The sequence below is a fragment of the Diceros bicornis genome, chromosome 34 (genome assembly GCF_020826845.1).
Source record: "Diceros bicornis minor isolate mBicDic1 chromosome 34, mDicBic1.mat.cur, whole genome shotgun sequence".
Lineage (NCBI taxonomy): Eukaryota > Metazoa > Chordata > Mammalia > Perissodactyla > Rhinocerotidae > Diceros > Diceros bicornis.
The window spans coordinates 15,208,949-15,230,022 of NC_080773.1; the positions used below are offsets into that span (position 1 = coordinate 15,208,949).

At 40.8% G+C, this 21,074-nt stretch overlaps 1 long non-coding RNA gene across 2 annotated transcripts in view; it reads right to left on the reverse strand.

Moving 5' to 3' along the window:
- Positions 1–21,074, reverse strand: part of LOC131396878 (uncharacterized) — a 63,314-nt gene that overhangs the window by 33,395 nt on the left and 8,845 nt on the right. Inside the window, exons 2-5 of one of the 2 annotated variants that reach the window (XR_009216694.1) lie at positions 18,547–18,587; positions 16,682–16,757; positions 14,551–14,635; positions 11,493–11,863 (exon numbers count right to left, since the gene is read on the reverse strand). This is a non-coding gene — a long non-coding RNA (uncharacterized LOC131396878). Of the gene's footprint in view, positions 1–11,492; positions 11,864–14,550; positions 14,636–16,681; positions 16,758–18,546; positions 18,588–21,074 lie in introns of those variants that run through there. The other variant, XR_009216695.1, reaches the window with a different exon arrangement.

Genomic DNA, 21,074 nt, shown 5'->3' on the forward strand with positions numbered 1-21,074 from the left:
TGACTATAAAACTACAGTAACAAAGACAAGGTGGGGGCTGCCCCAGTGTCACAGTTGTTAAGTTCACGTGCTCTGCTTCGGCGGCCAGGGGTTTGCAGCTTCAGATCCCAGGTGTAGACCTACACACCACTCATCAAGCCACGCTGTGGCAGCATCCCACATACAAAATAGAGGAAGATTGGCATAGATGTTAGCTCAGGGACAATCTTCCTCAAGCGAAAAAAAAAAAGGGGGGAACAAGACAAGGTGTATTGGCATACGGATAGAAATATAGATAAATGGAACAGAATAGGAAGTCCATAAATATGTGATTAATTGATTTTTGACATAGGGGTCAAGATAACTCAATGGAGAAACAATAATATTTTCAACAAATGGTGGTAAAACAACTGAATGTCCGTGGAAACAAAAGAAACCCTGCCTTTTACTTCACATTACATACAAAAATTAACTTGAAATGGATCAAAGACTTGAAAGTACAAGCTAAAACCATAAAACTTTTATATAAAAGATATATAAAAATCTTCGTAACCTTGGGGTAGACAAATTTTTTTCTGCAGGACACAAAAATCACAACCGTTAAAAAAAATTGATAAACTGGACTGAGTCCAAAATAATACTTCTGCTCATCAAAAAGCACCATTAAGAAAATAAATAGACAAGCCACAGATGCGGAGAAACAGAATACATATATCTCACAAAAGACTTATGTCTTGAATACATAAAGAACTACAACTCAATAAGAAAAAAGATCCAACAAAAAATGGCCAATAGGCGTATGAAAAACTGTTTAATATCATTAGTCATCAAGAAAATACAAATTAAAACCAAGCAGCTAACCACTACACACGCACTAGAATGGTGAAACTGAAAGATGCAGACAACACCAAATGTTGGCAAGGATCACCAGAATTCTCATGCATTACTCATGGATGCATAAAATGGTACAATTGCTTAGAAAAACTTTTTGGAAGTTTCTTAAAAGTTAGACAAGAGCCAGCCCTGATGGCCTAGTGGTTTAAGTTCGGTGCTCACTGTTTCAGCGGCCCGGGGTTCACTTCCTGGTCATGGAAACACACCACCCAATCTGTCAGTTGCCATGCTGTGATGGCGGCTCACATAGGAGAATGAGAACAACTTACAACTAGGATATACAACCATGCACTGGGGCTTTGGGGAGGGGAAAAAAAAAAGAGGAAAATTGGCAACAGATGTTAGCTCAGGGTGAATCTTTCCTTGCAAAAAAAAAAAAAAAAGTTGGACAACATGCAACAACAGCAGATGAATTTCAAAATCATGCTGACTAAAACAAGTCTTAAAAAGAACACATGGGGCCAGCCCAGTGGCGTAGTGGTTAAGTTTGCACGTTCCACTTCAGCAGCCTGGGGTTCACTGGTTTGGATCCCGGGCAAGGACCTACACACTGCTCATCATCAAGCCATGCTGCGGCAGGCGTCCCACATATAAAGTAGAGGAAGATGGGCATGGATGTTAGCCCAGGGCCAATCTTCCTCAGCAAAAACAGGAGGATCGGCAACATATGTTAGCTCAGAGCTAATCTTCCTCACCAAAAAAAAAAAAAGAAGAAGAAGAACACATGGGGTATAATTCCATTTCTTTGAAGTTCTAGAACACATAAAACTAATTTATGTGGGGAGAAAAACACAACAGTGGTTGTTTCTGGGACACTGACTGGGAAGGGACATGAGACAACTTTTTGAAGTGATGATGGTGTTCTATATCATGCATTTTATTCTATGTCCATTTTACCTTAAAAACATATACAAATATTCAGTTTTAGGTAATGATATTGATGCTTAGTGTTTGGGGGTGAAATGTCCTGATGTCTGCTATCTAGTTCAAAATGCTAGTCAAAGACCAGTCCTTTCTTTGGAATGTGCAGGATTTGAGCACCCTAAACCTGTCGAATTAATTATTTGCTGCACATGGCCCTACCTCTGCCACTCAAGTCCTTGGATGTCCCTCACGAAAGAATTTACACTCTCTAAGCCTCCATCTTCTCGTCTATAAAATAGAGATAAAATAAGATGGCAGCTCACCAGTGGCTGACACAGTGCCTGGCATGCCAGAAGTCCCAATAATAATATCATTAACACATATACAGCACTGCAATGTGCCAGGCATGGATCTTATTCCCTCATTTCATTCTCACCTCAACCCTATGACATAGCAACTATTATCTTTCTACTTTGCAGATGAGGAAACCGAGGCATTGAGAAGTTGAGTGACTTATCCAAGGTCACACAGGGAGTTAAACATCAAACCTGGAGCTGGACCCTCCTAATCATCCCTCCAGACGGAGCCCCAGCAAATGCGAGCTATTGTGGGTGGTAGCATTATTATCGTTATTGTGAACAATAAATGGGGCTGTTGTTGTTTGTGACGATGATGCTGGCAATGATATTCGGTACTTCTGAAATAAAGCAAATTTGATAAATAAAAATTTTGGACAAATCAGTTTTGTCTAACTAGGTTTTTAGATGAGTTGATCTAGAGATAAATACAACAGAGGCTTGTCTGATTTCGTGCTAATAACAGATGTAAAGGGTAAAGTGCTGTGCCTACAAAAACGAAGAGGGAGGTGAAAATACAGAGCAGAGTCATTTCTACTGTACTTTGTACAGAAATTTAGTCAGAGCAATACACACACACAGACACACTCAGAAACATACAACACCCAGTCAGTTCTCCATGATGACAGCGCAGTAATTGCTCATGTATTTCACTCAGAAGCGCGCACACAGACACACACACACACACACAGACTTACATTTTGTCCTAGCCTATGTGAGGCTCATTGACCCATTGCAATGAGGGAGAGAGGGCGCACCCTACAGGGACCATGGAGCATCTCACCAGACAAAGGAAAAGATGCAGGTATCATAGGATTTGGGGGAGAGTGGCATTTAGGTGAAATTTAAATGAAGCAGTGTTTTCATAGGCTCAAAGCAGGGCTGTGTGTAGAAGGATCAACATCAGGTCTGGACTGAGAAGTGGACGTGAAAACAAGGGTCTTGTTAACGTGGAACTCTCAAAGTTAAGTGTAGAATTGTGTACTCAGAAATCCTTTATCTAAAGTCCTGCACCTGGGTTGGAAAAGGAGGCTGCTTCTCTGTGTCCAAGAGCCTTAGATCCACCAGGAAGGGGTGGGATGTTTCATTCTGACTGTTATAATTTCAAACAGCAAAATTTCTGATCACCTATGATTTCAGAAAACAAGGTTTTCTCAGTGAGTAAGAAGGCACTAGGGGCCGGCCCAGTGGCGCAGGTGGTTAAATGAGCGCGCTCTGCTGCGGCGGACCGGAGTTTGCCGGTTCGGATCCCGGGCGTGCATCAACGCACTGCTTGGCAAGCCATGCTGCAGCGGCATCCCATATAAAGTGGAGGAAGATGGGCATGGATGTTAGCCCAGGGCCAGTCTTCCTCAGCAAAAAAAAAAAAAAAAAAAAAAAGAGGAGGATCGGCAGATGTTAGCACAGGGCTGATCTCCTTATAAAAAAAAAAAAAAAAAAAAAGAAGGCACTAGTCACTCCAAGCAGTGAGTCATTATGACACTTTAAAGTTACAGGGTGACCATTTCCTCTTAACGTTGCACCTGGCTTTATCCCTCTGTTATTCCAACCTGATGAATAGCAGGGCACATTTTTACTTTCTCATTATGAGCGAATTTTCACTTTCTCCATTTAAAATGGAAATGAAATGCTACCTACTTTGCAGTGATATTGTGAAGATTTAGCAAGACACGTAAGCGAAGGGCTGATCACAAGTCCTGGCGTGTAAGAAGCTGTCCATAAATATTAGCTACTGATGTTGTTGCTATCATCAGTATTATTATCGCTATTGTCACACAGACCATTTTGATCAGCTGAAAGCCCCACCCACCTGCAGAGAAAAGGCTTTGTTCCCAGATCATCTAGGTTCAAACCTGGCTCTGTTGCTTCTGAGCTGTGTGACCTTCAGCAGTTATGTCACCTCTCTGAGCCTCAGTTTCCTTATCTGTAAAGTGGGGATCATAAGTGTAGTTCCCTCAGGATTTGTGAGAATTAAATAAGATCTTTTTATTATTATCTCTCTGTCCATGTCTTGCCTGCTCCCACTCTAGCCATCTCTGTCCTGTTCTCCTCCTCTATCCCTCCACCCTCCCACTCAGCGCTTCAGCTAGAGCAGGCATTTGTGGGCTCACAGCGCCGCCTGGTGGTCCAGAGGCTCTGATCCTTGGAAGGAAGCACAAGACTGGAGGTGAGGATAAAAGGGAGGGTGCTCGTCAGAATGGCTATAATTAACAAGACAAGAAATAACAAAAGTTGGAGAGGATGTGGAGTAAAGGGAGCCCTCATACACTGCTGGTGGGAATGCAAACGGGTGCAGCCTCTATGGAAAACAGCATGAGATTTCTCAAAAAGTTAAACATAGAAATACCACATGATCCAGCTATCCCACTACTGGGTATTTATCCAAAGAACTTGAAATCAACAATTCAAAGAGATTTATGCACCCCTATGTTCATCACAGCATTCTTCACAATAGCCAAGATGTGGAAGCAACCCAAATGCCCATCAATGGATGAATGGATAAAGAAGATGTGGTGTGTGTGTATATATATATATATATATATATATATATATATATATATATATATACACACACATATACATACATACATACAATGGAATACTACTCAGCCAGAAAAAAAGACCAAATTGTGCCATTTGCAACAACATGGATAGACCTGGAGGGTATTATGCTAAGCGAAATAAAGACAGAGAGAAACAAATATCATATGATTTCACTCATATCCAAACACATGGATAGGGAGAGTGGATTAGTGGTCACCTGAGGGGAAGGGGTAGGGGGAGAGTGAAAGGGATAAAGGGGTATATACGTATGGTGATGGATAAAAACTAGACTATTGGTGGTGAACACAACGTAGTCTATACAGAAACAAATACATAATAATGTACACCTGAAATTTACACAGTGTTATAAGCCAATATGACCTCAATAAAATCACTAAAAAATAAAATTTAAATTTAAAAAAAGGGAGAGAGACGTCAGCATCATGGCGGGGTGAGCTTTCCTGTGAACTCTTCCCCCGACAAGACACAACAAAAGGAACAGTCACAGACCAACAACGGAATCCCAGACAGTGAAAAGCTAGAGCGGAGGGATCCACACTGCCGTACATCTGAGAGCGGAACGTGCTGGGCCCCCGGAGGAAGTGGGGAGAGGTAAGGAGAACTCCTCTCCCTCCCCATCAGATCAGCGATCCCGGTCTGCACGGCTCCCAGAGAGGGGGGAGGGGTGGCCCTCGGCGGGGAAACCGTGGCTCTTCGGACTCTCTCAACCAGTGGGAAACTCCGGCACAGAGGACTCAGAGGAGCCACGGGGCTACCATCAACATCTGAGCACCCCAGAGAGCAGATAAAGAGGGGCAAACGAGAAGCCTCCCACGTCAGGGACCCAGAGAGCAAAAGAGAGAGCTCCCCTCTCCCCGCAAACCGGACTCTGCAGCTCAACCGACCAGACCAGACCTAGCGATCCGCGGCAGACCAGACCAAGTTATCTGCGACAGACCAGACCAAGCGATCCGCGGCAGACCTGATCAAACGACTGGACCCGTGGATCGCAGCGGGAAAAAAAAAACAAAAAAAACAAAACTGCGGATCGCAGCAGAAAAACCGGGCAGAGCGCAGGGGGCTTAGACTACACAGCCCTTTACCACCAGACAGTGGCGGCAGGTGGAAATTGCAACCAGAGATTTCCAGGATGAGGAAAAACAAAACCAACACAGGAACCACAATGCAAAAATATATGAAATCACCAGACCAGAAACAAAATGACAAGCACCCAGAAATCAACCCCGAAGACACAGAAATCCATAAACTAAATGACAGAGATTTCAAAATAGCTATCATAAAAACACTCAATGAAATACGAGACAACACAGACAAACAATTCAATGAGATTAGGAGTTTCTTCACAAAAGAGATTGAAATCATAAAGAAAAACCAATCAGTGCTGATGGAGATGAAGAACACAATGGAGGAGATAAAGGAGAATCTGGAATCTTTAAAGAACAGAGCTGACAATATGGAGGAAAGAATTAGTACTTTAGAGGATAGGAATACAGATATACTCCAGATGGAAGAGGAGAGAGAACTAAGACTAAAAAGAAATGAAGAAAGACTCCAAGAAATATCTGACTCTATTAGAAAATGTAACATAAGAATTATAGGTATTCCTGAGGGAGAGGAGAGGGAAAGAGGAACAGAGAGCCTATTCAAGGAAATAATAGCTGAGAATTTCCCAAATCTGGGGAAGGAGCAGGAAATAACAGCAAGCGAAGCCAATAGGACACCTATATATATTAACAGACAAAGGCCTTCACCACGACACCTAGTGGTAAGGCTAGCCAGGGTCAACGACAAAGAAACAATATTAAGGGCAGCTAGACAAAAACAAAAAATAACGTACAAAGGAACTCTCATCAGGCTCTCAGCGGATTTCTCAACAGAAACTTTACAGGCTAGAAGAGACTGGAATGATATATTCAAAATACTGAAAGACAAAAACTTTCAGCCAAGAGTACTCTATCCAGCAAAAATATCCTTCAAATATGATGGAGAAATAGTAACTCTCCCAGATAAACAAAAGCTAAGGGAGTTCATGGCCATGAGACCCCCACTACAAGAAATACTCAAGAAGGCCCTCAGGCCTGAAAAAAAGAAGAGAAAGGGAACACAAAGCTTGGAACAAGGAGAAAAGTAGGTAGACAAACTCAGAAAAATAGTAGATCTTTACCGGAATAGGTTAGCAACCACTTAAATACTAAATTCAAAGATCAAAGGAAGAAATTCACCAAAAATAAATTTAACCTCATCACTGTAAACACACAGCCACAACACAAGATAGAATAAGGTATAACAAGAACAACTTACAAGGAGAAGAGGAAAGTGACTGAATTGACTTAGTATAAGGAAATAGGAGGCCATCAGATAATGGACTATCTCATACACAAGATTTTTTGCCCAAACCTCAAGGTAACCACTAAACAAATAATCAAAACAAAACCACATATGATAAACAAAGAGAAAACTAGAAGAGTCATAAGACAGAACAACCAAACTGAATTGGCAGTCCAAAACAAATGGGACAAGAAACAAAGGAAATGCAAAAGAACCAGAAAATAAGTGACAAAACAGCAACATTAAGCCCTCATATATCAATAATTACCGTAAATGTAAATGGATTGAACTCTCCAATCAAAAGATACAGAGTGGCAGGATGGATTAAAAAGCAAGACCCAACAATATGCTGCCTTCAGGAAACACATCTTAGCACTAAAGACAAGCACAGGCTCAGAGTGAAAGGATGGAATACTCCAAGCTAATGGCAAACAAAAGAAAGCAGGTGTTGCCATACTCATATCAGACAAAGTAGACTTCAAGATAAAACAGGTTAAGAAAGACAAAGAAGGGAAATATATAATGATAAAAGGGACACTCCATCAAGAAGACATATCACTTATAAATATATATGCACCCAACATAGGAGCACCAATGTACATAAAACAACTATTAACAAACCTAAAAGGAGAAATCAACAACAACACAATAATAGTAGGGGATCTTAACACCCCACTTACAGCAATGGATAGATCATCCAGACAAAAAGTCAGTAAAGAAATAGTAGACTTAAATGAAAAACTGGACGAGGTGGACCTAGTAGACATATACAGAGCACTCCATCCAAAAACAGCTGACTACACATTCTTCTCAAGCGCGCATGGAACATTCTCTAGGATAGACCATATGTTGGGAAACAAAGCAAGCCTCAATAAATTTAAGAAGATTGAAATCATAACAAGCATCTTTTCAGACCATAAGCCTATGAAACTGGAAATGAACCATGAAAAAAAAACTGGGAAAGTGACAAAAATGTGGAGATTAAACAACATGCTACTGAACAACCAATGGATCATTGATGAAATTAAGGGGGAAATCAAAAACTATCTGGAAACAAACGAAAATGATAATACACCATATCAAACCATATGGGATGCAACAAAAGCGGTCCTGAGAGGGAAACTCATAGCGATACAAGCCCACCTTAACAAACAAGAAAAAGCTCTAATAGGCAACCTTAAATTACACCTAACAGAACTAGAAAAAGAAGAACAAACAAAGCCCAAAGCCAGCAGAAGGAGAGAAATAATAAAAATCAGAGCAGAAATAAATGAAATTGAAACCAAAAAAACAGTAGAAAGGATTAATGAAACAAAGAGTTGGTTCTTCGAGAAGATAAACAAAATCGACAAACCCTTAGCCAGGCTTACTAAGAAAAAAAGAGAAAAGGCTCAAGTAAATAAAATTAGAAATGAAAGAGGAGAAATTACAACGTATACCATGGAAATACAGAGGATTATAAGAGAATACTATGAGAAATTATATGCCAACAAATTGGACAATCTAGAAGAAATGGATAAATTCTTAGACTTATACAACCTCCCAAAATTGAACCAAGAAGAAATGGAGAATCTGAATAGACCAATAACAAGTAAAGAGATTGAAACAGTAATCAAAAACCTCCCAAAAAATAAAAGTCCAGGACCAGATGGCTTCTCCAGTGAATTTTACCAAACATTCAAAGAAGATTTAATACCCATCCTTCTCAAACTATTCCAAAAAACAGAGGAAGATGGAACACTTCCTAAATCATTCTACGAGGCCAAAATCACCCTGATACCAAAACCAGACAAAGACAATACAAAGAAAGAAAATTACAGGCCAACATCGCTGATGAACATTGATGCAAAAATCCTCAACAAAATATTGGCAAACCGAATACAACAATACATTAAAAGATCATACACCATGATCAGGTGGGATTTATACCAGGGACGCAGGGATGGTTCAACATCCGCAAATCAATCAACGTGATACATCACATCAACAAAACAAAGAAGAAAAACCACATGATCATCTCAATAGATGCAGAGAAGGCATTTGACAAGATACAACATCCATTTATGATAAAAACTCTCAATAAAATGGGAATAGAAGGAAAGTACCTCAACATAATAAAGGCCATATATGACAAACCCACAGCCAACATCATACTCAACGGGGAAAGACTGAAAGCCATTCCTCTGAGAACAGGAACGAGGCAAGGCTGCCCACTCTCACCACTCCTGTTCAACATAGTACTGGAGGTTTTGGCCAGAGCAATTAGGCAAGAAAAAGGAATAAAAGGAACCCAAATAGGTAATGAAGAAGTGAAACTCTCACTATTTGCAGATTACATGATTGTATATATAGAAAACCCTAAAGAGTCTGTTGGAAAACTATTAGAAACAATCAACAACTACAGCAAAGTTGCAGGGTACAAAATCAATCTACAAAAATCAGTTGCATTTCTATATGCTAATAATGAACTAACAGAAAGAGAGCTCAAAAAGATAATACCATTTACAATTGCATCAAAAAGAATAAAATACCTAGGAATAAATCTTACCAAGGAGGTGAAGAACCTATACAATGAGAACTACAAGACATTATTGAAAGAAATCCATGATGACATAAAGAAATGGAAAGATATCCCATGCACGTGGATTGGAAGAATAAACATAGTTAAAATGTCTATATTACCTAAAGCAATCTACAGATTCAATGCAATCCCAATCAGAATCCCAATGACATTCTTCACAGAAATAGAAAAAAGAATACTAAAATTTATATGGGGCAAGAAAAGACCCCGAATAGCTAAAGAAATCCTAAAAAAAAAGAACAAAGCAGGAGGCATCACAATCCCCGACTTCAAAACATACTACAAAGCAATAGTAATCAAAGCAGCATGGTACTGGTACAAAAACAGACACACAAATCAATGGGACAGAACTGAAAGCCCAGAAATAAAACCACACATATACGGACAGCTAATTTTCGACAAAGGTGCTAAGAACATGCAATGGAGAAAGGAAAGTCTCTTCAATAAATGGTGTTGGGAAAACTGGACAGCCACATGCAAAAGAATGAAAGTGGACCATGTGCTATCGCCATTCACAAAAATTAACTCAAAATGGATCAAAGACCTGAAGGTGAGACCTGAAACTATAAAACTCATAGAAGAAAATATAGGCAACACACTATTTGACATTGGTTTTAAAGGAATCTTTTCGGATGACATGCCTACCCAGACTAGGGAAACTAAAGAAAAAATAAACAAGTGGGACTTTATCAGATTAAAGAGCTTTTATAAGACAAATGAAATCAGAATCAAGATGAACAGACAACCAACCAGCTGGGAGAGAATATTTGCAAAACATACATCTGACAAGGGGTTGATCTCCATAATATATAAAGAACTCACACAACTGAACAACAAAAAAACAAACAACCCGATCAAAAAATGGGCAGAGGAAATGAACAGACACTTCTCCAAGGAAGATATACAGATGGCCAATAGGCACATGAAAAGATGCTCAACATCACTAATCATCAGGGAAATGCAAATCAAAACAATACTAAGATACCACCTCACGCCTGTTAGAATGGCTATAATCACCAAGACAAAAAACAATAAATGTTGGAGAGGATGTGGAGAAACAGGAACCCTCATACACAGCTGGTGGGAATGCAAATTGGTGCAGCCTCTATGGAAAACGGTACGGAGATTCCTCAAAGAATTAAAAATAGAGATGCCCTATGATCCAGCCATCCCACTACTGGGAATCTATCCAACGCACCTGAAATCAACAATCCAAAGAGGCTTATGCACCCCTATGTTCCTTGCAGCATTATTCACCATAGCCAAGAAGTGGAAGCAACCTAAGTGTCCCTCGACTGACGACTGGATTAAGAAAATGTGGTGGGGCCGGCCCGGTGGCGCAAGCGGTTAAGTGCGCACGCTCCGCTGCGGCGGCCCGGGGTTCGCTGGTTCGGATCCCGGGCGTGCACCGACGCACTGCTTGGTAAGCCATGCTGTGGCGGCGTCCCATATAAAGTGGAGGAAGATAGGCACCGATGTTAGCCCAGGGCCGTCTTCCTCAGCTAAAAACGAGGAGGATTGGCGGATGTTAGCTCAGGGCTGATCTCCTCACAAAAAAAAAAAAAAAAAGAAAAGAAAATGTGGTATATATATATAATGGAATACTACTCAGCCATAAAAAAAGACAAAATCGTCCCATTTGCAACAACATGGATGGGCCTGGAGCGTATTATGTTAAGTGAAATAAGCCAGAAAGAGAAAGACAAACACTGTATGATCTCACTCATATGTGGAATATAAACCAACACATGGACAGAGAAAACTGGACTGTGGTTACCAGGGGCAGTGGGGGTGGGGGGTGGGCACAAGGGGTGAAGGGAGTCATATATATGGTGACGGACAAACAAAAATGTACAACCCAAAATTTCACAGTGTTAGAAACCATTAAAACATCAATAAAAAAAAAAAAAAAAGGGAGGGTGCTAGGCTGGAGAGAGTTATAGAGCCCTGGCACGATACCTGTTATGGCTGGAAAGGACTTTGGTCTGTGTGTGGGAGAGAGCGTGCCCCTGTGCATGTCGTGTCTGGGTCTCAGTGAGTCTGGGGTCCGTGAATGCTTGGATGGGTCTGTGTAAGGTTCTAGGTGAAAGGCAGTTGAAAGTCTGAGACAGCTGGAATCTGAATAACCTGGAGGCTTCCGAGTATGAAAGACTGGGTGTACGCAAGTCTCTCCAAACAGATGCATCAAGGGCAGGTCTGGGCCCCAACTGGGTACCTGTGTTGTTGGGATGCGGTGTACAAGTGTGAATCGGTGAATGTGTGTACTATCTGGACCCAATAGCTTGACTGTACCTCCCTAAAAATGAAAAGAACCAGAAAAACATATTAAATGGTCTTCATTAATTATATAGTAATAATATTGATGTTATTCTGAAAACTATTAGATATAAATATAGATTACAGATATGGATGTACAATATTAGCTTATATACATAAATGATACTGATATAGAAAGATGGTATAGACATAGATATCTATACTATAAAGATATATATATATAGTATAGATGTAGATGACATACAGGTAGATGATTTCAATATATGTGATATAAGTATGGTATAGACATATGATATTGATGCATAAATAGATGTAGATGATTAGAGAGGATAAAGCAGATAAATAATAATTTATGTTAATGATAATGATAATAATTATTATGTTAACATAATGATATTACATTAATATCATTAAGAACCAAGATCTTCGGGCCTGCCCTGTGGCTTAGCGGTTAAGTGCGCGTGCTCCGCTGTTGGCGGCCCGGGTTCGGATCCCGGGCGTGCACGGACGCACCGCTTCTCCGGCCATGCTGAGGCCACGTCCCACATACAGCAACTAGAAGGATGTGCAACTATGACATACAACTATCTAGTGGGGCTTTGGGGGAAAAATAAATAAATAAATAAAATTATTCAAAAAAAGAGACAGAAGGTCTTGAAGTACAGTTTGATAGAAAACGCAACAGAAATGCTTGATTCTTTCCCTTATTTATCAGTTTTCAAAAAAATGAGTTGGTTTCTCAGCGTCCTTCCAAGCTGAGCCGTGAGGTTCTTTTGAGTGTCATGAGGATGATTCTCTGAGGTGCCTGATCATGGTGAGAGTTTCATGGTCATGTCAGAATCTAGGGTTGAAATACTGACAAGTGCTTAGAAAAGTAAGAAAATGAAAGACAAAGCAGTTATTAGCTTTAGGAAAAACAAGCCTGTAGGAGAAAGAAAAGTAGCTGTAGGTCGCTACATGGCCCAGCTGTGAACTCGATTACATAGTCGTAATAATGTAAGCACTCAATATTGATTTAACTAGAAATGGGGATCAACTCCACTGAGGAACTGTGGGGCGGAGAAGAGAGTGAGTGCTGAGGGGATCTCTCCCGGAAGCCATCCCAGGATTTGGTTCCTGAAGGAATTCCGCAGGAGACCGAGGTCCTTGGATCTACTTTGTCTGGTGTGGGAGGCTGAATAATGCCCCTTTCCCCCAAAGATGCCCATGGTAAAAGAGACTTTGCAGGTGTGATTAAATTAAAGACCTTGAGATGGGGAGATGATTCTGGATTATCCTGGTGGCCCATTGTCATCATAAGTGTCCTTATAAGAGGGAGGCAGAAGGCTCAGAGTCAGAGGAGATGTGACAGTGGAAGCAGAGATTGCATGACGCAGCCATGAGCTGAGGAACATGGGCAGCCTCTAGATACTGGAAGAGGCAGGGAACAGACTCTCCCCTGGGGCCTCCAGAAGGAACCAGCCCTGCTGAGACCTTGATTTTAGCCCCTGGAAACTCATTTCAGACATGACTTCCAGAACTATGAAAGAATAAACTAGTGTTGTTTCAAGCCTCTAAACTGGTGGTAATTTGCAGCAATAGGAAACTCAGACACCCAAGTATGAGGTTGTTCTGAAATGGGACAAAAGGGAGGCCCTGTCCCTGACTGATCCCTGGCCTCTGCCTCTTCCCTTCCAAACCTCTGCATTGGCTTTTGCGGCAACAAAGAGTTGGGGAGTCCCTCTGTCCTAAACAGCCCAGTCCCCCCAATCAGACCACATATGTCTCACCTCCTGGTCTTTGCCCAGGCTGTCCCCCCTCCCTGGATTTCCCTCTGTGGCTGGATTTAGGGTTCAGTGTAGATCCAGGGTTAAGATTCATTCCAGGACGTGGATCAGCAGTCTGTTTGGACCAGTGGTCGGGGCTCAGACTGCTGTTTTGTACTCTCCTGGAATGTCCACTGACCGTGAGATCATCCAGCCCCTGCTCATTCAGCCCTGGAAGAGAATCCAAGCTGTTGTAGCATCTGGTTTGGGCCCTGAAGTCACCTCAGCCACGCACCTGCCTCCTGGAGAAATGTCTCAAAAGATTAAGGAACTCATTCAGCTGTTGCCATAGGTGTTTATCTTCAAAAGAAACTGTGCCAAAGTTCTTGGCATCAGAATTTCAACAGGGAGAGGTTCCCACCCATGCCTCTGGCTTCCCCCTCATACCTTGCACCTGCTACGCCTGGGTGGATGACTTTGCACAAGTGACGTCCTGACTCTGGCCCCAGGCCCTCCTTTGTAAACCAAAGGTGATGAATGAGAAGATTCTAACAGGGTTCCAAGGTTAAAATTCCACAGTTCCTTTTTTTTTTTTTGTGAGGAAGATCAGCCCTGAGCTAACATCCATGTCAATCCTCCTTTTTTTTTGCTGAGGAAGACTGGCCCTGAGCTAACATCTATTGCCAATCTACTCCTTTTTTTTTTTCCTTTTTCTCCCCAAAGCCCCAGTAGATTGTTGTATGTCATAGTTGCACATCCTTCTAGTTGCTGTATGTGGGACGCCGCCTCAGCATGCCCGGAGAAGTATTGCGTCGGTGCGCGCCTGGGATCCGAACCCGGGCCACCAGTAGCAGAGCACGCACTCTTAACCACTAAGCCACGGGGCCAGCCCCAAAATTCCACAGTTCTGAGAGCCTAGAGTTCCCAGGCAGTAGGGCACAAGCTTTGGATTCAGACATACCTGGGTTTGAGCCCCAGGCCTGCCACAGATTGGTTGGGTGGCCTTGGGAAAATGACTGAACACTCCTGGGCCTCAGTTTCCTTATCTGTAAAATGGAGATTAAATAAGGCAATGCCACAGAGGAAATGAACAGACACTTCTCCAAGGAAGATATACAGATGGCCAATAGGCACATGAAAAGATGCTCAACATCACTAATCATCAGGGAAATGCAAATCAAAACAACACTAAGATACCACCTCACGCCCGTTAGAATGGCTATAATCACCAAGACAAAAAACAACAAATGTTGGAGAGGATGTGGAGAAACAGGAACCCTCATACACAGCTGGTGGGAATGCAAATTGGTGCAGCCTCTATGGAAAACGGTACGGAGATTCCTCAAAGAATTAAAAATAGAGATGCCCTATGATCCAGCCATCCCACTACTGGGAATCTATCCAACGCACCTGAAATCAACAATCCAAAGAGGCTTATGCACCCCTATATTCCTTGCAGCATTATTCACCATAGCCAAGAAGTGGAAGCAACCTAAGTGTCCCTCGACTGACGACTGGATTAAGAAAATGTGGTATATATATACAATGGAATACTACTCAGCCATAAAAAAAGACAAAATCGTCCCATTTGCAACAACATGGATGGGCCTGGAGCGTATTATGTTAAGTGAAATAAGCCAGAAAGAGAAAGACAAACACTGTATGATCTCACTCATATGTGGAATGTAAACCAACACATGGACAGAGAAAACTGGACTGTGGTTACCAGGGGCAGTGGGGGTGGGGGGTGGGCACAAGGGGTGAAGGGAGTCATATATATGGTGATGGACAAACAAAATTTCACAATGTTAGAAACCATTAAAACATCAATAAAAAAAAAATAAGGCAATGCCTCTTAAGTGTACAGCACAGAGCCTGGTGCCACACACACTCTATATATTATTGCTGTTCAGTTTGTAACGGTTATTTATAATTAGGTCTGTGGTGGTGATGCCCAGTAACTTAGGGCCAAGCATCAGGACACAGTTCTGGACATGCTGGGTTGTGATATAGGAACTATGGCCAACTCCTTTATTAACACAGGACACAATCAATCAGAGAGTGTCAGACAGAAAACAACACTGCTCTTCAAGGTGGGGACTGGTCCTTAGTCTGGGATACCCACATAGGGAAGGGTCCATGAGGATTTTCCACTGGATGGGCAAATATAGGGCTTAATTAAAAGAAATTAATGCCCAGATCCTCATCTTCCCAATGGACAATTCCCTGAATAAATCTGCCTGAGAAGGTCCCTGTAGGAATGACTTACCCACTTCCTGTCTCCACCCTTCACCCACTTTTTTAAAAAGTGAAAAACCCTACCTCCCCTCATTCTCAATTCTTGCTCCCAAGGCAGAAAATTATCCAGTTGGCCAAAGAGACATCTAGAATATTAATATTGTGGTTGAGAAAGGGAGATACTCTAATGACTGGCTTACAAATCCTTTTGCAAGTCTTTGCTTTTCAAGTTTCTGCTTCCAATACTTTGCATTCAACAAAATTGGGAGAAGACCTAGAAAGATCATCAGCTGAGAAATCACCAAACTATTTTTTGGAGATAGACCACAACTGATTTTTGGAACATAGCTTAGAAGGAGTTCAAAGAATTAAAGGACATCGCTATACTAGGTTTGCTTGGGTTTTTTTGATTCTCATATTTTAAATTGTGTGAACACGTTTTCTCCATGCTTGCATGAAAGGAGAGAGAAAGGGGACTTGCTCATTTTTCCCTAGGTATCTCCCATGTATACGTGAGATATATATGTTAATAAACTTCCGTTTGTTTTTCTCTTGTTTAAAAAGAGAGAGGGAGAAAAGAATTAATTTTTTTAAATAAAAATAAACATGAGAAAGAGACTACCAGAACAATTTTATGCCAAAAATGTTTGAAAAATAAATCAAGTGGACGAATTCTCAATAAAATAATAATAATAATCCAACTTGCCAAATGGACACAAGAAGAAAGAATAAACATGAATAGCCCTACGATGATTAAGGAAATTGAATCTATATTTAAACACCTTTCCCTCTAATGTTTCTGAGAGTTTCACTAGTGAATTTTACTAAACAGTTAAGGAAGAAATTATGCCAACCTTATACAAACTCTTTCAGGGAACAGGAAAAGAGTAGCTTTTGTGAAGCCAGCAGAAACTTGATACCAAAACCTGCCTGAGACAATGCAAGAAAGTAAAATTACAGGCCAATCTTGTTAATGAACTTAGATATAAAAATCATAAATCAAATCTTAGCAAACAGAATCTTGCGAAATATAAAAAGGTTCATATACTATAATTCAGTTGTCTTTAACCCATAAAGAATGGCTTAACTTGAGAAAATTATTCAATTTAATTAACAGATTAAAGGAGAAAAATTATAGGATGGTCTCAATGGATCTGAAAAACTATTTGACAAAATTCAACACTTATTCAAGGTTTAAAAAAAAACTCCTAGCAAACTAAGAATAAAATGCCTTCAACTGATAAAGTTTCCTGCAGCGAAGTTCTTACCTAATAGTGAAACATCGAAAGTTTTCCCTATGAGGTTGGCAACAAGACAAGGATGCCTACTCTCACCACTTTTCTTCAACATTGTACTGGAAGACTTAGCCTGTGCACTAAGGCAAATAAGTAAATAAATGAAAAAATAAACAAATAAATGGCATAAGAGTTGTCAAGAAAACAACAAATCTGCCATTACTTGCAGATGATATAATTTGTAGGTATAAATCCAACACTTTATAAGTGAGCATAGAAAGATTACCGGATACCAAATCAATATATTTGTGTTTCTAGATGAAAACCACAATTACCAGATGGCATTTTAAAATAGCATGTAAAAATATCAAATACCTAGGAATAAGTCTAACAAAAGATATGCAAGAACACTACAGAGAAAATCAATGAAATAATATTGAGATAAATTTTAAAAGATAAATAAATGGAGAGAGAAACCATATTCCTGAATTGGCAGACAATATTTTAAATATGTCAGTTCTCCTCAAATGGACCTACAGATTCACTTTAAATCAAACCAAAATTGCAAAAGGTTATTTTGTGGAATTTGATACACTCATTCTAAAACGCATATGGATAGTAACCCCTTAAAGTTACACAATATTATATGTCAACTATCTCAATAAAGCTGGAAAATAAAAATAAAAACGTATATGGAAATGCAAAGCATCAAGAAAAGCCAAGACGCTCCTAAATAGGAACAAGGTGGAAGGATTTACTCTACTCAATATCAAAATTTATTATGAGGGGGCCAGCCCCGTGGTATAGTAGTTAAAGTTTGGCATGCTCTGCTGCAGCAGCCCAGGTTCAGAGGTTCAGATCCCGGGCGTAGATCTACACCACTCATCGGCCACGCTGTGGCAGCATCCCACATACAAAATAGAGGAAGACTGGTACAGATGTTAGCTCAGGGCAAATCTTCCTCAAGCGGAAAAAAAAAAGAGGGGGGCCAGCCCCATGGCATAGCGGTTAAGTGCGCGTGCTCCGCTGCTGGCGGCCCGGGTTTGGATCCCGGGTACACACAATGCACTGCTTGTCAGGCCATGCTGTGGCGGCGTCCCATATAACATGGAGGAAGATAGCCATAGATGTTAGCCCAGGACCAGTCTTCCTCAGCAAAAAAGAGGAGGATTGGCACAGATATTAGCTCAGGGTTGATCTTCCTCACAAAAAAAAAAGGAGGAAGATTGGCAACAGATGTTAGCTTAGGGGCAATCTTCCTCAGCAGAAAAAAAAATTCATTATGAAGCCATAGTAATTAGGATGGTGTAGAATTACCATAAGCATGAACAGGGATGAATGGAAGACATGAGACAGCCCAAAACAGGGACTCACATTTGGTTGATGCCAGAGATGACATTACATAGCAGTGGGGAAAGGACGGTTTTTTCAATAATGGGATTGAGACAATTGAGTATATGGAGAAAAAAAAATTTAACACCTACCTGACATGACACCAAATATCAATTCCAGGTAGATTGTAGATCTAAATGTGAAAGGCAAAGCAATAAAGATTTTAGAAGATAACCTAGGAGCATATCAAGGAAAGGAAAGCATTCCTAAATAGGACACAAAAAAGCACTAACAATCAAGGAAAAGATTGACAAATAGGACCACACTCAAAGAGAATTCATTAGAAGACTCCAGGCAAAGAAGGAAAAGGCAAGCCACAGGCCAAAGAAGATATTTGCCATAAACGACCAGCAAAGAGGTCACATCCAGAACAGAGAAAGAATTCCTAGAAATCAATCATAAAAAGACAAACAACCCAAATGAAAAATGGACACAATTGACAACAGACATTTACAAAAGAGAAAGTTTAAATGGCCAATAAACAAATCAAAAGATGCTCAACCTCATTAGCCATCAGGGAAGGCAAATTAAAACCATAACACAACATAACTACACACTCACAGATTTTCTAAAATTAAAAGATCTGGAGCAAATTTTGGCAAAGATGTGGAACAGAAAATTTCACACACTGCTGTCCAGATGTGAATTAGTATGGTCACTTGCGAAATTTGGTAGGAACCACTAAGGTGAAAGAAATGCACATCCAATGACCCATCCATTTTTCTCCTGGGTATATACTCAGCAAAAATGCATAAACATATATCAAGAGATGTGTATTTTAAATGCTCATGGAAGCATCATTCATACTGAGCAGAATTCTATTGGTAAAATGAGTAATATTAATTCACAGATACAAGAACTAAGTGGGAAAGAAGCCCATTCATTTCCTTAAGAAATAAATGTCAGGGCCAGCCCAGTGGCATGATGGTTAAGTTCACGCGCTCCACTTCCGCAGGCCGGGGTTCGTGGGGTCAGATCCTGGGTGCAAACCTACACACCACTCATCAAGCCATACTGTGGCAGCATCCCACATACAAAAAAGAGGAAGATTGGCACAGATCTTAGCTCAGGGACAATCTTCCTCACCAAAAAAAAAAAGAAAGAAAGAAAGAAATGTCAAATATAATTTTGCTTTTTATGTTTAATAATTGCATATCAAATTATGTAATGATTTATGTTTTGATCACTTGTGTACAAGTAATAGTTGTAATAAAAACCCGATTCAGGAGGAAAAATGTTAATTTCTCAGAGTCTAATGGTCACAAGAAATAAATTTTGCTTAATTTCTATTTATTTACATTTTGGGAGGGCAGAAATATGATAGGATGATCACTAAATGCTACTCAAGCATAAAAATACATTAGGATAAAATTCTGTGGCAGAAGTGGAATGAAATACAAGTTCAAAGAGTAAAAAGAAACTATAAAATTAAAGAAAGAGGTGCTTATGTCTTTTTGTAAATGGTTAATAGTAGATCTCAGGTCTTGAAGATTCCACTGGATATATTTAAAAGAGTGGCATACTTTTGTTTTTAACTGTCAATATTTACAATACACCAGAAATGGCAACAATTTAAACTTATGAAAAAAAGTTTGCCATCAACTTAAAATGTGTAAAGATACAAAATTTTTCAAAAAAAAATTTTATGTACTACAAAGACAAAATAGTGAGAAGACTGCTCTCAAGATAACTGAAAAGGAACTCAGTCAAAACTGTAGCACCAAATTCAGGGGTTCACAGAGCTGGATCCCCAAAGCTATGATTTTTAAAAATACTCAACTCTGGTTATAACATTTACAATATTGATTTAAAAACTTCCTAGAAAATAGTAGGTAAAGACAGAAGCATCTCTGGGGTCGGCCCTGTGGCTTAGCGGTTAAGTGCACGTGCTCCGCTGCTGGTGGCCCGGGTTCAGATCCCGGGCGCACACCGATGCACCACTTCTCCGGCCACGCTGAGGTGGCATCCCACATACAGCAACTAGAAGGATGTGCAACTATGACACACAACTATCTACTGCAGCCTTGGGGAAAACAAACAAGGAGGAGGATTGGCAATAGATGTTAGCTCAGGGCTGATCTTCCTCACAAAAAAAAACAAGATAGAAGCATCTCCAGGGATCTCCAAGACCGGCACAAAATTCTACAAAGATAAATTTTAATGCAAAATAAATATTAGCCACACAATTTTTGAAAAGTATTAGAAAATACAAATTCTGGCGGGGAGTTGGCTAAGAACCTCTACTCCACCTGCCTGGTGGTGGCTGTCCCCTTCTCTCCCAGGCCTCTCACCCACAGTCTCCCTGATTCCTCCTCCTCTACCCGCCTCAAATACTGGGATTCCTGGGGGCTAGGACCCAAGTCTTCTCCTCGCTGTCTCTCTAGAGTGAGTCCAGCCATTCAGAGGGCTTCAAATGCCACTGACTGTCTGCTAAGGACCCCCAAACCTATGCCTGCTGCCCAGATCTAACATCACCCGGCCCCTGCCTGCCCCCCTTCCCACTCCAGCCACAAGGGCCTTGCTGGGTCTCCACGCTACCTCCCAGGTCTCAGGCCACACCTGTAATGTTTGCTCCCCTCTTCCCTCCCAAGTCCTGCCCCTCCTTGAGGTGAGAAACCAA